This window comes from Tripterygium wilfordii, chromosome 19 (genome assembly GCF_013401445.1).
Source record: "Tripterygium wilfordii isolate XIE 37 chromosome 19, ASM1340144v1, whole genome shotgun sequence".
Classification (NCBI taxonomy): domain Eukaryota; kingdom Viridiplantae; phylum Streptophyta; class Magnoliopsida; order Celastrales; family Celastraceae; genus Tripterygium; species Tripterygium wilfordii.
In genome coordinates this window covers 3,491,522-3,502,883 of record NC_052250.1, presented here as the reverse complement: position 1 = coordinate 3,502,883, position 11,362 = coordinate 3,491,522, and positions in this window count along the sequence as shown.

The following is an 11,362-nucleotide window of genomic DNA, read 5'->3' as shown; positions in this document are numbered from 1 at the left end:
GCCATGCCTAAGAGAGTAATAAAGGATTGAAGACATTGAGTCTGTGTTTGATGCAAGGTAGTCATAACTTTCTCTTCTTTCTTCTTTTATAGTGCCAAGTGATGGACACTTCTTCTGTTCTTCTTCATGTATTCTGTCATGGGACATCATGGGGATCGTGGTAAAATTACCTTCTAGTTGCTTGCCGAAGTGACTGAGTTAGTGGGTTTCATAACCACAACTCTCTCTTTGATATGAGGATCATGACAACCCCTCTTTGGACATGAGTCTTCTTCAAGGAGGATATCAGCTATCTTCGAAGTCGTGAAAGTCTCCACTTTACAGGTCTGTAGGCTTCAATTTCGAAAATGTGGGAACATGGCTAATAGCAGCCATTATGTTAATGCTTCTACATGAAAAGTAGTGTACAAATGTCTTCTTATTTGATACGCAAGACGATCGTGGCTTTGACCTTATGGTGTCGTGTTTTAGCTGAAAAGTTCTTGGAGATAATTTAGGAATGTTGAGCTAACAAAATTATGTTTTCCCTGGACTCTCTTTCGGATGAGTTTGCTGGAATCTCGGCATCCTCTTAACAAACTATTTTACAAAAGAATAAACCCTCAAGTCAAAAACGTTTTATGAAATATTTATTGACCATAATACCCTTATATTTTAATGAGATGTTCCATTAATGAGATTATAATATAAAAAATGTAATAGTTGACCATTCCCATAGAAATGAGAATGACCATTTTTTGGGTAAAAAGATATTTTTGGTCCCTCAATTATGGATGAGTTTTATTTTCGTCCCTAAGCTTTTTTTCTATCATTTTCATCCCTCAACTATTAGAAAGTATCATTTTTATCCTTCAAGTGAGATTGGGGTCGGGAAATGCTTGCGTGACACCTATGTGACACGCGGGAAAAATATGATATGATGAATAATAGGATGTCAAGTTGGATTTTTCCATCCCCGAATTTATTCGAGTGACAAACATGATACTTTTCTATAGTTGGGGGATAAAAAAGGGAGAAAAAGAAGAAGGTAAGGGACGAAATGAAACTCGACCAATAATTTATGGATGAAAAATATCATTTTACCCCTTTTTTTTGTCACCAGACCCCTAGTGTGTGTGAAATAGATCTTGTTGTGCCGGCGATAAACTTGAAATCAATTGGACCACACAGATCACGATTCACGATGTTGTATTATAAATTCATGTCAAGTACTCGCATTAAATGCGTGTTGCCTTAAACTAATATTTTTAGTATATGTGATCCATATATATATATATATATATATAAAGAATCACCTCGCTTATTATAATCTTCAACTTGAAAAAGTCTTTTTTTCCGAGCGATTAAAAGACCAAAATTAGCCAATTGGGGCAAAGGATCAACCGCTGTCACTTTGTCTTTCTATATCCACAGATTATAAATCTTATGGTGGAATAAAAGTAAACTTGCAATGATGTGAGCAAATATTAAAAAAAAACACTATATTTTTAAATTTTATTTTAAAAACTTTTCTGTGACACCATATCTCCGTCACTCCTAAGTTATATGTTTTTTTATATTAGGATTTAAGGTTTAGAATTCCAGTTTACATTGATGAATGAAAACCCTTGGTAGAGCAAGCACTAACAATTGCGATGGTGTAGTTTTGATGGTATGTTGTCTCATTTAATGGACCAGGATAAAAAGGTTTTTCAATGGTAACATTTTGTTGCCCCAAATTTGTTGGGCCAAACTTACAAGCAAGAGACATGGTTGATCTTCATGTTAGCTCCAAATCTGGGCCCACCTAAACCACACACAAAACTTCACCAAAAATTAATATTATACCCCACCTCTGTTAAATTCAAAATCAAGTCAACAAATTTACATCATTGTGTCAATACATATAACATTCCATTTTCATTCTCAACCATCTCAATAAAACAGTCTTTCAATACATTTTATTGTTAGGAATAACATTGCAACGCTGTGGTTGCTCCCTACAAGTCCTTTCATATGGTTCCCCCTTTAGCTATGAAATGACGTGAGGTAGTATGGTAGTTAGTCTATTCAATCCTCACTCTTATCATTCTTCATAAGCGATTGAATGTGGCCTCCCAAGTGTTGTCGTATAGCCCTTTATGGTTGTGGCCCCATTGAGTACTCGTACATTTCTTTCGTTTTCTTTTTTTTCTCAACTTTTCCAGCTTTCCAAGACTTCCTTCGTCCACCGCAGCATATATTCCACCTCTCTAGGATCTCAAAAAGGAGGGTAAGAGTTGGGGAACCATAAGCAAAGCCGTATAAAGGCGAGCAGCCTTTTCACACAGCCATATATTGTGTGTCTTGTGACCAAAAAAGCCAGCACAGTATGTGGAACCCGGAGTTCATTGACTCCTTGAGAACTCCATACAATATAAGAACACATTCTACTCAGCTGGAGAAGCTAAAGAAAGATGTCAAAAGATTGCTTTCGACCACAATCGATCCTTGTGACCTATTGAGGCAGGTTGACTCGATAGAGCGCATAGGAGTAGGTTACCACTTTGAAGATGAAATCTACGAGGCGCTTAATCGAATTCAGTCTTCCCATCACACCAGTGGCGGACCCAGGAATTGAAGTTACCGGGGGCACAAAAATGACCCGGGGGTCCGGGGGCAGCGCCCCCGGAATTTTTTTTTGGGTTCTTTATGTAATCGACTTACAAATATAAACGATAAATATAAAAACACATTAATAATATTTTAAACACATAAGAAACTACATTATAATTTATTATAATTGTTCTCTACGAGTTTTCATATTTTGAAAGTGCGATATTAGAACATCATTAGTAATAGTTCCGAGCAACTCCTTTTCTATGTAACATATTAGACAGTCATTCATAAATTGATCACTGATCCGGTTGCGCAAATCTGTCTTGACAATGTTCATTCCCGAAAAGCATCTTTCAACACTTGCTATTGTTATAGGCAAAACCCATGCTAACTTCAGAAGTCGATACACCAAAGGATACGAAATATGCTTCTTTGTAGACACTAACAATTGAGAATGAGGGTTTTGATTTTTGGGATTTTTCTATTTGGGTTGAATGAGGGTTGGGTCTTAGTTAATGGGCTAAGTGTGTGAATGAGAGTTGGGTTGGGTCTTAGTTAGTGGGTTAAGTGTGTGTAATGGGGGCCTTTTATTTTTTTGTTGGGGGCCTTAGTGTCAAATTGTTAAGAATGTAGGGTATATTTAGTGAAAAAAATTTTAACTGACTGGGGGCCCGTGCCCCCAGTGACTATGCAGTGGGTCCGCCACTGCATCACACCGATGATCTTTACGCAACCGCCTTGCAGTTTCGAGTCCTGCGAGAACACAGCTTTCCCGTTAGCACAGGTGACAACATTAATCTCGCTTACTATTTATTTCAATCTTTAACTTTGTTATATAGGACTTAGGATGTGATTGAAGCCTCACAACGGTTAAGTATAAAGATATTAAACAGCATAAGATTGAACTCTGTTATAAATTGGATATTCTTAATTGAGAAAGGTTGGATCTTACTACTTATAAATCACATCGGTGACTTATACCTAACCGATGTGGGATACAAGTCTTAACTAACTCAAAGCTTAGAAGCTTTAGCTTTTAAGTTTGTATGGGTATCTACTCGTGCTAATAACTATTTTGGATGTAATAGATGTGTTCAACAAATTCATGAGTAGAGATGGGGAATTCTTGGATAAGGTAGGCGATGACGTTGCAGGGCTTCTGAGTTTGTATGAAACTTCACATATGGGAATGGATGGAGAAGTTATTTTGGAAAAATGCATGGAGTTGGTGGGGATCAAGTTGAAGGCATTGGTGGGGGATTTGGAGATTGATGTTTGTGAACAAGTTCAACAATCATTGGAAACTCCATTACACTGGAGGATGCCAAGAGTTGAGGCAAGGAATTTCATTGAGATCTACCAAAAGATTAATACAAAGAACTTGACTTTGCTTGAGCTAGCAAAACTGGATTTCAATTTGGTGCAATCCATGTATCAAGGAGAGCTAAAAGAGCTATCAAGGTACGTCATGTTTACTTTCACATAATAATTTTTTTTAAATCGAGAAGCTATCCAACTGAACATGTCATTCGAAAAGTTGAATGGGAGTAAATCTCGGACCGGCATAACTCCCATACCACGTTGGGAATAGGTAAGACTGGGGGGAAACCCATTCGAGTAGAGGTCCAAAAGTGGGATAAGCCCACAGAACCAAGATTCCATAAGAAAATATGCCAGGTGGTTGGTTCGAACTATCAACCTCAAGTAACGTAAGTCCGAAGAGGTAACCAACTAGACTATCACCAAGTGATTTATTTTCACATGATACCTAAACATATCAAGAACAAAAGGTTTATTATGCGAGAGCGTTCTAAAACAAACAAAGCCTTACTTAGGACCAAAGTCCCAAGTTCGAATGATGGCCCAATATACAAGATTTAATTCTACATGGGAATCTGGGGTGCTCAGTTCTAATTGGCTCCGTTTGGTAGAGCGGAAAGTTTGATTTTCAATGTTAGTGGAAATGTTGTAGGAAAAAAGATGAGCTTAAAGCTGTTGAAATATGCTGTAAGGTGTTTGGTGAATTAAAAACTGACGCTAGCGAAAAAACTGTTGACTAAAAGTATTATTTTGAATTTAATAATCATTTTTTTTTCATTTTGTTATTAAAGTTAATTTAATAAATATAATTTATTATTAAAATTAATTTAAGTACATTAGAATTTTTTTTTATATCAAAACTGAAAATTTTAATTAGTCAAATAAATAAAATAATAATTTTTTATATGAAGCTTATTAATGTGTATTTTCTTTATTTATAAATATTAAATTAATTTTTATAATATTAATTATAAATATTAAATTTATTGGCAAAATATTTATAAAACTAAATAATGCATTAAATATATATTATTAAAGTTGTGAGACCCACACTAATTTATGTAAAAAAGTCAAAAACACAATGATGAACATGGGTCCCACATTAAAAAAAAAAAAATAAGGAGGCAGGGGAAGCTGTAAAAGAAGCTCCTTAGGCCAGCGGATCCGCTGGCATGGGCCAACGGATCCGCTGGTCGTTTTTGACCTGTTTGACAGTGCGGAGCAGCAAAGCGACTCCAAGCGGAGCCGCCCTACCAAACCGGCAAATGTGTAGAATTAAATGGTGTATTGGGCCTCCTATTATAAAGGTTATCTATACCTGGTGCAATGCACACTATTTAATTCTAAACATGGGATAGATTATTAGAACGAATCAAGTAATATGGGAACTGAGCATCCCAGATTCCCTGGTGCAATGCACACTATTCTTGTCGGAATTGAATAGAGAAGTCAAATATCTTAAACCTAATTTAATGTCGTTAGCTATAATTTAATGCTAAATGTCATTAGTCCAATAATGGAATATGTTGGCATTGGATAAATGACATAAAAGTATTTTGGAGTCACAAAAAACTCTATATTGAAATATGTATTTTAAGTTTTAAAAATTATGTGAGAGAATTTTTCATTCACCGGATCGGTTTTAACAACATTGATTAGGAACAAATCATGATTTAATTTTCAATTTTGGTACTTGATTAATCAGGTGGTGGGAGAACATTGGATTCAAAAAGAACCTACCCTTTACGAGGGATGGATTGGTGGAAAGTTACCTTATGGCAATAGGTATTTTTGAGCCCCCGCTCTCCAAATGCAGGATAGGACTCACTAAATATGGATGCATATTAAATGCAATTGATGACATGTACGATAAATATGGACCCCTAGATGAGCTCAAACTATTCACAGATGCAGTTAAACGGTATGTTTCAACTCAAGTTGATCGATCGAAGAATTTTGCTCTTCATTATCTAATTTTTTTAATGGTGCTACAGATGGGATTTGAATGCTATGAAGGACCTTCCAGGGTATATGAAGATACTATACTTTTGCATGCATAATTATGCTAATGAGTTGGCTTATAGTGTTCTATTAGGTCATGGATTCAACCCCTTGCCCTACCTTATCGAAGAGGTAATTAAATTTTTAGTTAAATCTCCCTTGGTTTTTAGTCACCCAAAATATATTATGGTTAAGTACCCAAAAAAATAAAAATAAATAAAAAACTTGTTTGCCATTGCAGTCTTGGCACCCAATATGATACATTTTCTGATACCCCATTTAAGGTGGAGGTATTGGGTGTCCACCATTCCTAAAACCTATCAAATTACTATTTTATATATTTTTTCTCTCCTCCTTATCTCCGCTCTCCTCCAGCTTGTCTTCTCTCTCCTCTCTTTTCTCCTGTAAAATATGAGAATTTTAAATTTGATGTTAAAATAATGTATGTGATTGGACTGATGTTAGATAAGCAATCATCTAAAATAGGTTTTTAGTTAAAATAGAGGAAACTGTGTTGCTCTCATTATACATTTTCACACGTTGGGTAACCAAAACTGTACCATCTTTTACTTTCAATGACCAAAAAATTTATTTAATCGTTAAATAATAGTTCGTGCACTTGATACCGTGAAATAATCTGTGTTTCACAATAGTATTATTAATTAATGTTTGTACAATTTGATACTGGCAGTGGACAAAACTTTGTGAATCACATTATGTGGAAGCAAAGTGGTATAAGAGGGGGTATATACCAAGTTTGGATCAGTACTTGAAGAAGTCATGAATTTCAGTTGGTGGCCATGCCTCCATAGTGTTTGCATATATGATGCAAGGATCAGGATGCCCCATTACAGAGATATCGATCGATGGCTTCAAAAATGGCCATCATTCGCTAATATATTGGTCGTCTCTAATCGTCCGACTTACCAATGATTTGCGAACTTCCACGGTATGTTAATCGCAGTTCATTTTTCTTTTGTTTTTGACTTCTTTTTATAGCTTAAGAATACAATAAATGTTGAGGTGCGGAGTCAAATTCCACATTTGATGCTATTGGAGAAGGTGCGATTTTTAGGACAAGGCTGAAGTCGATCGATCGACCATACATGGCGATCGATCAACAATTGTAGCGGCCAGCTAGATGTGTTTCTTTGCAGATAGAGTGAAAGTCAATCAATCAACTATTGAAAGCGATTGATCGACTATTATTGCAGTTTGTCAAAGTTGTCCAAAACTAAAGTCGATCGATCGACCATGCATCAGAAGCGATTTAAATTTTAAAGTTTCGAAAAATAGTAGAAAAATTAGGTTTTACCTTTTGTTTCTCATAAAAGGAGGCAGTGAGTGCGACTGACTTTTGTAGAGAGAGTGAGCAGTGTTTTGTACTCTTGTTTCTTGATCTAGTGAAGCCTAGAAACAAAGGAAGAAGTGGATGGGAGTAAAATGTACAAGGAAAGAGTGGTGTAATGAGCTTTCAACAATGCTAGTGTTGAGTATGGTGGTAGCTGAGAATCTATATTTAGAACAACTAGACGTCAAGACTATTTTTCTTCATGGGAATTTGGAGGAGGAAATTTAGATGAGGCAGCCATAGGGATTTCTAGCACTGAGCAAGGACTTGGTATGCAAATTGAATATGAGTCGTTATGGCTTGAAACAAGCATAGAGATACAGACTTTGCTCATGTAGTGGGAGTAGTAAACCGACACATTAATAATCCTGGAAAGCAACACCATGGGGTAGTGAAGTGAATATTGAGGTATCTTCGAGGCACTACTAATACGGCCTTATGTTTTGGGATTGAAAAAATAAAGTTGCAAGGTTTTGTGGATGCACACATGAGAGGTGATAGAGAAGACAACAAATGTACTATGGGATATGTGTATAATGTGGGTGTTATTGCTATTAGCTGGGCTTCTAAGTTACAAAAAATAATTGAACTTTCAACTACAAAGGCAGAGTATGTGGCTCTTACAAAAGGCATAAATGAGATGGTGGTTGTTGATGGGTGTTTGCTATGAACATAAAGTTATGGTATTTAAGGAATTAGCTCCAAGTGGGAGATTATTGAGTTGTGGAATCAAACTCCACATCTGATGCTACTGGAGAAGATGCAATTTTTGGGATAGTGCTGAAGTCAATTGATTGACCATACATGGTTATCGATGAACGACTATAGTGGCGAGCTGGAGGTGTTTCTTTGGAGACAAATAGTGAAAGTCAATTGATCCACTACTAAAGATGATCAATCAACTATGTTGTTGTTGTCAAAGATATCAACAATATCTTTGATTTCTTTGACTGCATGATTCTTGTGATATCATTGATGTCCTTGATTCCTTGTTTCCATGATTCTTACAATAATATGTGTTGTATCAATGGTAGTTATTGTAATTATTTTTCATCCTTATTTACTTTTCTTCTCAAGGCCTATATCAAGGCATGTTGTACACGATCAACACATAGTGAAATATAGATCCTTTTTACTTCTCTAACATGGTATCGGAGCCTTGGTAATCATTGCACTATTTCATATCAGTTTCTCACATTCAAATCCTATTTCATCTTTCTTGCCTACTGCAATCCTTTCTTTTGTCATTCCTTGATCTGGTTGTCATTTTGCACCTATTTATTGCACTTATGTACAAATCAGATCCCTCTCAACCTATCAACATTGTGTTAGATGGGTGAAACTATATTTATGGGCACAAGCCATGTGCGGCTTCCTCAAGGGTAAGAGACTTTAGAGCTATGTCACTGGTGATTTCACTCTACCTACATAGTCCAAAAATGAAGCTGATGGTAAGTTTGTTGAACGTTTAGAAACTTGGGATAGCAAAAATCATCAAATCATCACCTGGTTTCGTAATACTTCAGTATCCTCCATCAATCTTCATTTTGGTTGATTTGATACGGCCAAAACTCTCTGAGATCATCTTGCTCATCGTTACACTGCCATCGACCTCTTTTATCAATATTAGATAATTCAGAATCTAAATCAGCTACGTCAACAATCCGGACAATCTGTCATTGACTTTCACTCTCAAATGCAGTTTCTCTGGGATCAACTCACTCCTACTAAACCAATCTGGAAGAATACTGAAGATGCCAAAGCTTTTACCACATATAAAGTCCATCACCGGCAAATTCAATTTCTTATGGCATTACAAGATATTTTTGAGCCTACTCGTGCAGACTTACTTCATCAGAAGCCATTACTCACACTTGATCAAGCCCTTGATGATCTTGTTTCTGAGGAAACACGGCTCTCAATCCATCAACCACGACATCTCGACACAGTACTTGCCACTCCTCAAGCACACCAAACAAAGAAAGTTGACACTTCTTCAAAGTGTTGATATTGTCATCTATCTGGCCATATGATACTTACTTGTCCAAAATAAGAAATGTATTGGACACTGGTAGGTTTGGAGTAGATATGTGACCAATATGACTAGCTTTTATCATTGAACCATTGGCAGTTTATATAGATGATAAATGAGAAGAAGAGTGTGTGGAAGTGAAAAGAGTAGAGTCAGCAGTCATATGATTGCAACATGCTGAGTCAAAGAACCATGATGATGATTTACCTGACACAGTGGTGGATGTTGAAATAGAATGGTTACCAGAGTTAGAAAGGAATTGAAGAAGTAGTGACTCAAGATCACTGGTCAGTTGAGTGGTTGTGGGTACATGTTCATTACTCTCCTGTGCAGTATGATCAGTTGTGGCAGCGAAAAGATGTGTTCTGGAAGTAATGCCCTGAGTTGATCCACCTTTGCTGGGACAATCTTGTTCATAGTGTCTTGGTCCAATTTTGCGACATATGCGACATTTGCATCACTTTGAATATGTTATCCGTTGGTCAATTATGTGAATTTGGTCTTAATATTTTTTTTACTCCTTATGGCTGTTCTGCACAAGATTCGAAGATGGGATAGACGCTTGGGACAGGCCGTAAAGTTGGGCGACTGTATGAGCTTATCCCTTTGCACCCTTTACACCCTAATATCCCGTGTCATCAGTTCGCTGCATCCACAGTTCTAGCTTCCTCTTTAAGTCTCTGGCACTCTCGATTGGGTCATGCTTCTGTTAGTCGTATTCAGTCTCTTGTTTCTCATGGTCATTTGGGAATTGTTTCTGATAATAATTTTGATTGTTTAACTTGTCCTTTAGCTAAATCTGCCTTATCCTTCAATAATAGTGATTCTGTTTCTCATGCACCCTTTAACCTTGTGCACTCTGACATTTGGGGACCTTCTCCTATTGATTCTATGGGGGGATCCAAATATTTTGTAATTTTTGCCGATGATTACTCTCGTTTTACGTGGATCTATCTCATGAAAACTCGTTCTGAATTTACTACGATCTATCATGAATTTTCTCAGATGATTAAAACTCAGTTTTCATGTCCTATTAAAACTTTTCGCATTGATAATGCCATGGAATATAAGGATTCTAAATTCTTAACCATTTTACATGACCATGACACTATTTGTCAACGCTCTTATCCAAGTACTTCCCAACAAAATGGAAGAGCCGAACGTAAACATCGACACATATTAGATACTGTTCGTGCTCTTCTTATCTCTGCTTCTTGTCCTACATGTTTTTGGGGTTAAACAACTCTCATTGCTGTGTTTACCATCAATCGGATCCCTTCATCAGTCATCGGTAATCAATCTTCTTATGAACGTCTTTATGGGTATGTTCCTAACTACAATTTAGTCAAAGTATTTGGATGTGTTTGTTTTGTTCTTCTTCAATCACACGAACACACTAAATTAGAACCTCGTACTCGTCTTTGCTGTTTTCTTGGATATGGGATAGAACATAAAAGTTATAGATGTTGGGATCCTATCTCTAAACGACTTCACATTTCTCCTCAGTATCACATTTCTCATCTCTTCCTTGTCACGCTAACATGGTTGATCTATTTCCTAATGAACGATCTCTCTCTAAGTCTCATACAGGTGACACTCAAATTACTTTGCCTGCTCCTGAACTGTCTTCCTTGTCTGATGGATCTGCTGCAGACACTACCAGTTTCCCTACTCTTCGACGCTCTACCCGGGTAAGAGAACTTTCTACTAAACTTCATGATTTTCAATGTTTTGCCACCACTCTTACCTTATATGAGCCCCAGTTTTATTCGGAGGCCAATTCTAATCATGTTTGGCAACAAGCTATGTCTCAAGAATTGCAAGCACTTGAGAAATCTCATACTTGGGATTTTGTATCTCTCCCACCAGATAAGTCTGCTATTGGTTGCAAATGGGTTTACAAAATAAGAACTAAGTCTGATGGTTCTATTGAGCGATACAAAGCCCGTCTTGTTACTAAAGGCTTTACTCAAGAGTATGGCATTGATTATGAAGAGATGTTTGCTCCAATTGCTCATCTTACTTCTGTACGCAGTCTGTTAGCTATTGCTGTGCTAGAGGATGGGCATTGTCACAGATGG